At 35.7% G+C, this 5,980-nt stretch overlaps 1 long non-coding RNA gene across 1 annotated transcript; it reads left to right on the top strand.

Annotated features, from left to right (window-relative positions):
- Positions 1-2,271: 2,271 nt before the first annotated feature.
- LOC147789870 (uncharacterized) lies at positions 2,272-3,915 on the top strand. Its single transcript, XR_015423279.1, has 3 exons — positions 2,272-2,470; positions 2,673-2,948; positions 3,637-3,915. It is a non-coding gene; the product is annotated as an uncharacterized LOC147789870 (long non-coding RNA).
- Positions 3,916-5,980: the final 2,065 nt, after the last annotated feature.

Raw genomic sequence — 5,980 nt, 5'->3', positions numbered from 1 at the left:
ATGCTTTTCACAGGGTATATCAAGTTTTACAACATTATGATTATTCTCTTTTAAGCAAGAAATTTCATTTAATAAAGACTTAATTTTAATAATTGAAGCCTTATATTTCTTTTGAAGCATAACATACTTTGAACCAAGTTTTTCTAAATCAAGTTGCATCTCCTAAAAAACTTTAAATAATTGGAGATTCAAGAATTACCTCATTTTCTTCATCCTCTTTGTCACTATGAGCCCTGAAGCAAAAATTTGTGACTTCTTCATCATTTGCACTTTCATCACTATCATCCCAAGTAGCCTTCATTGCTTTCTTCCTCGATTTCTTAGATAATTTGAGGAGAGGACAATCCGGTCTTATATGACCCGACTTTTTACATTCATAACATATTATCTCATCATGTTTGCTCTCCTCACCTTTTTGGTTGGTGAAATGTTTCCTAAATTGTTTCTTTCTTTTGATGAAATTTTTATACTTATGTGTGAAGTAGGCAACATCATCTTCATCAAGGGCTTCCTCATCGTCAGAGTCAACTTCCAATGTGATGGACTTTAGGGCTATACTTTTCTTCTTTTTGGATTCCTCTTCTATGCGCTCCTCCTCTTCCATGCGCTCCTTCATGGTAATCTCATGCGTCATGGGAGAACCAACAAGTTCATCTAAAGGAAGCTTTGTGAGATCCTTTGCTTCTTTAATTGCCGTCACTTTTGTTTCCCAACTTTTAGGTAGAGACCTAAGAATTTTCCGTACATTTTCGGAAGTAGAATATACTTTTCCAAGATTTTTCACCTATAGATTCATTTGCATCCATTTTAAATAGTTCATAATTATGAACTAACATGCTAATTTTTGTTTCTTGATTTGTTCCCTCATGAGTTACTTCAAGAGTTTTACAAATTTCATATGTGAAGAACACAGATACTCTATTAAATTCATCATTACTAAGGGCACAATAAAGACAGATTATAGCACTATCATTAAAAGAACATTTTTTCATATCATGCTCATCAAATTCATCCTTCATTTTTAGCTCCTCAATATTATTAACCATTTTTATTAGAATATAAGGGTCTTTACTAACATTTAACCATAATTGATAATCAATTGATTGCAAATAAATTTTCATTCTAGCTTTCCAATACGTATAATTAGTTCCATCAAAATAAGGAGGTCTAGAAGTTGATTGTCCTTCACAAAAATCATTTTTAACACGTAGATTTGCCATAAGCTCTAAAAATAAAGTTTATATATAAAAAAATCAATAAGAGCAACCTGCTCTGATACTAGTTGGATCGGTATGGCAACCCTAGAGGGGTGAATAGGGTTTTAACAATATAATTATTAATTTTTTTTAATAACAATAAAACTTAATACATGCAATAAAACTTAACAATAATTTAGAATTTAAATAGGAAAAGGGTTAGAAAATATAACACTCTAGTTTTATAGTTCGGTCAAACTCGACTTACTCCACTCCTAAGCGCCTCTTGGGAATTTGAATAAACCTTTCTTGACTCTTTCTTCGGATTAGAGCCCAACCGCTACACCGCTCTTTTTACGAGTTCAAGAGCAAACTCAATCCTTTCCACGGCTCAGGATCAAACCGATACAATTGTGTAAAACCTTATAGAAACACACCATACACCACAACTCTCTAAAGTAGTAGATTTACAATTTTCTCATACTACAATACACATCTCTCTCGCAATAAGATAAACAAAATTAAATTGAAAACTTTGGAGAGAGCAACAATGGAGGCTTTTTAAAAACAAAGTTTAGATGGAGGAATCTATAAAAGTTGTGTATTGTGAAATATTATGTGTGTTTTAAAATAGGAAGAGTCCATGAGTTTAAATAGTGATGTAAAAATAGGAATTGATATGTACAACTAAAACTTGACCTGAAACATAGACCACAAAAAATAATATTTATTTATTTTTAAATTTATCGGGAAAAACTATAGACCACATGTTTCATTTAAATATATATATATATATATATATATATATATATATATATATATATATATATATATATATATATATATAGTAATAATATAATAAAAAAATGTTAATAAAAACCATGTGAATAACCATTCAAAAATAATTGGGAGGAGGAATGGACAGGTGGATTAAAAACATTTTAAATTCATTTTTAAATTTATTTTTATTATATATATATATATATATATATAAATTCATCTTCAAACTGCGGCCATGGATAAAGGAGGAATGGACAGGTGGATTGAAGGGGAAAAGAAAGAAAGAGGGAAGTGTGAGGTGGTGCCGGTGGTTCTGGGATTAAAAACTAAGAACAGAAAAGAAGGAAAAACAGTAAACAGGGGAATGAGTTGAAATTGGTGACTCTTTCGAAATTCCTCATGGTTTGGAGATTTCCTTGTCGGGGGCGCAAGCTTGAGAAATTCCTTAGCATTCGAAGCTCAACGGATAAGCCATATTAGGCGTTTATTCGAAGGTAAGAAAACCCATTTGACCGAATCTTTAAATTCTGATATCTTGGTCTATACTGCATAATAAGTTATAAAATATGGCTTGTTAGAATCGTAATAAGGAGATCTATAAAGTTTAGTGGAAGTCGGGACGAAATTCGGGCTGTAGGGGTGGAATATGGCTTCGGGACATAATTGGTAATAATAGAAAAGTTGGGAAAATTTCAGAAAACGCAAGGAAGAAGAAGGAGCGCGTGCACTACACGCAAGGCGCGTGAGGAGCCAGGACTGGGCGTGCGACTAGGAGTTCTCCTGGCACGTGGGACAAACACACCGAGAATGTGAGGGCGCGTGAGACCTCATTTCGACTTCGGGTTTGTCCCGTTCAATTCGTTTTGACCTATACTTACCTTGAAAATAGTGACATATAGGTCTGATTGGAGGAAATTGTGTTGAAATACCCTATTAAACGTACATTCAAGAGAGAAAGGGATTCGAAACCAGGTAAGTAGCATATCGTTCTTTAAGCTAGTTCTTAACTTGTTGACAACATGTGAGTATGTTGTTTACCTGATTAAAAGCTTAGTATGTTAAAATGAGTTTTGATGATGTTGAATGTTTATTGTATATCTTGATTGCTTGCTTGTGATGTAAGCATGATATAAATGATTACTAGAATGTTCTATGTGTTGAACATGATAAATGTATGAAAGCACTCAGTAAATGTGAGTATGCATGTTAATGGAAATGTTATAACTCTAGGATATGCTTATTGGTTGTTGAGCCATGGCTTATTTATATGAGTATGATAGTCTACAAATTCCCGCGGAGTTCCTGACCAACGCATTGTGTGCTAAGTCAGGGAGCATGAGTACTCTTGACCGTTGGTATATGAGATAAACAAGCCGCCAGAGGAATTAGTAGACGGGCCGTATTTGACTGAGAGCGAGCCTTACATACGAGTTCAAAAATTCTAGATAAGCATATCGAGAGAGAGTCAGTAACCTAAGATTGAGGTAGCTGAGATACCTCATTAATGAACAGATGACTCTAGTAAGAGAAACTAGGAGTCAATGGCGAATAAAACTTAAAAATACCTCGAAAGATTAGTTATGAACTCATGAAAAATAAGCTCGCTACTTACTGAGTAATTTAATTACTCATCAAAATTATTTTTAACTTTTCTTTCCAGATTTAGTTGATGCAGGCCAACCGAGGACGAGGACGAGACCAACAGGCTAGAGACTATTTGGGAATCCATGTATGTGTCTGTTTTTTGTACTTATGCTTTCGTTGTCAAGAATTTACTTTGGTCGTTTTAAGTTTTAAATAGTACTTGTTTTAAATGTTTTTTTTTTTACTCGATGTTTTTAGAAATAATTTGAAATTTATGATTGGTTGTCGAGTTTATTATCGATGTCAGTGGTAGCTCCTGTGAATCGCATTGACGATGAGCGGGTGTTACACCAATAGTCCTAAAAATAAAGTTAAAGAATCTTCCTAGTGAATTATGAAAAAAATGGTAAAGTACAATAAGGTAGTTTCTCATAGCAATTACAAAACAACATTGTTTAAAAAGGTTGAGTATTGAAAACACTCATTAAGTAAGTAACCTTCCTATCGAGTTAGATATACATTCAATCACAACAAAAATTGTGAAATCAAGGGATATATAAATCGTTGAACACTGAATAACTTTCGTGCTCACATATGAGTAGTTGCTACAAGTAAAATCAAAACACAACAATACAATCCTTATACACATAGATAGATGATTGCCACCAAGTCATATCACAAAAAGATGGTACGGTTGGGATTTATGCTCTAAAGCTTCGTAATTAATTATTTAGTTTTTAACAATAATTTTTATTATTTTATTTGTAATTAATTGTTATCCATTGTATGAAAATCAAGGTTATTAATGTAATATTGAACCGTATGTGATATGTGAAAATCACTACAAGGAGAGTAAGACTCGGATTACCTTGTTGATCAAATATCTCAAGGCAAGAACACTTGATTGAGATTCGAATCACTCCACAAGCAAGATCGATCATGTCTAGCTTGAATAATTCTTGTTGATCAAATATCTCAAACACTTGTTTGAGATTCGAATCACTCCACAAGCAAGATTGATCATGTCGAGCTTGAATGATTGTACATGCAACCTAAACTACATAAAATTGCAAAGAAACATAGCCATTTGCTAAAGAAAAGCATAAATGCTTATTTTACTATATTTTCTAAGTCTACTTACAAATAGAACATACATGGCTTTATATAGCCTCAAAATGAAACTATTAAAGGCATTACCAGAGTTGTAACATTCATACTTAATGGCCTTAATTAACCATTATGTAATTGTAACCTAAAGTAAATTAAAATTCTTAAAATACATTAATGAAATACAATAAATCTAAATTACTCTAAATTGTAATCCACCCAAAATTTAAAACATGAAAGTTCGTTCTTCATCAATGTGACATGAATTGAAATATCTTTTTGATAATTTCAACAATATTTTCTTCACATCTTCATTGAAGCATATTGTAAAATTGATGTAATGGAACCAAAAAAAAAAAAAAAAGGGGGGGGGGGGGGGTCGTCGGTAGAACCGAAAACTCCGGCGAACGCGGGAGTTTTCACTCGCACACGACCCACAAAGGGCGGCTGAAGGTTGGGATGCTACAGAACTCGACCTTGACCTTCAGCCACCCCAAAACGACCTGCAAAGAACGAAAACAGAGAAAAAATGAGAAGGAACAGAAAAGCCCCACGAAACTCCGGCGAAGCCGAACCATACGAAATCGACGTCAAAACCATACAAAACAGGAGTAGATTTAGACGAATCCTTTACGTTGAACACCGTTGTCAAAGAAGACGGAACGTCGGATTTCCGAACTTCTCCAGATCCGAGATTGTGAGGCCCTTACAAACCAAATCTATACCATAAACGGGGTTAGGGGAAGAAGAGACTCGGGAACGGAGAAAAAAAGGAGGGAAAAAGGACGTTGAGACGACGTTAATGAGGAGAGAGAAAGGTCGCTGGAAAAATGCGCAGACAATCGGGCGAAGAGGACGAAGTCCGACCCGAGGGCCGGATCCCGCAACCCGAACCGAACCCAGTCCCCTTAGGTCGGCCCAGTACCCGACGGTTCCCGCGGCCCAGGCGCTTCAGCCCAAAACTCATAATCCCAGCCCGCCTGCATTTTTCCTTCAGCCGAACGGCCTGTCACCTGCGTACAGCTCGAAACCCGCGAGCGATCCGAAAACCCGCGCCTCGACCCGAGACCCCTGCACACGCGTCGCTCTCTGATTGTGCCACGTGGCTCCCCTCGGCTCGGTGGCAGCTTCTCGGCTCCGGCGGCTTATTCGGCTCGGGAAACTTATTTCCAGCCCGTTTGTCGTCGTTTCGACCCCTCCCGACTTAGTTTCGGCCCTGTTTAAGGTAAAATAGATCATTTTAAGGTCGTATTTCACAAATTCAAGATTGGAATTAATTATGTTTGTGAAATGCTAACTAAAGTGACGAATGA

This window comes from Cucurbita pepo, chromosome 12 (assembly GCF_057944985.1).
Source record: "Cucurbita pepo subsp. pepo isolate OVF chromosome 12, ASM5794498v1, whole genome shotgun sequence".
Lineage (NCBI taxonomy): Eukaryota > Viridiplantae > Streptophyta > Magnoliopsida > Cucurbitales > Cucurbitaceae > Cucurbita > Cucurbita pepo.
This window is presented reverse-complemented; position numbering and strand designations above follow the sequence as displayed.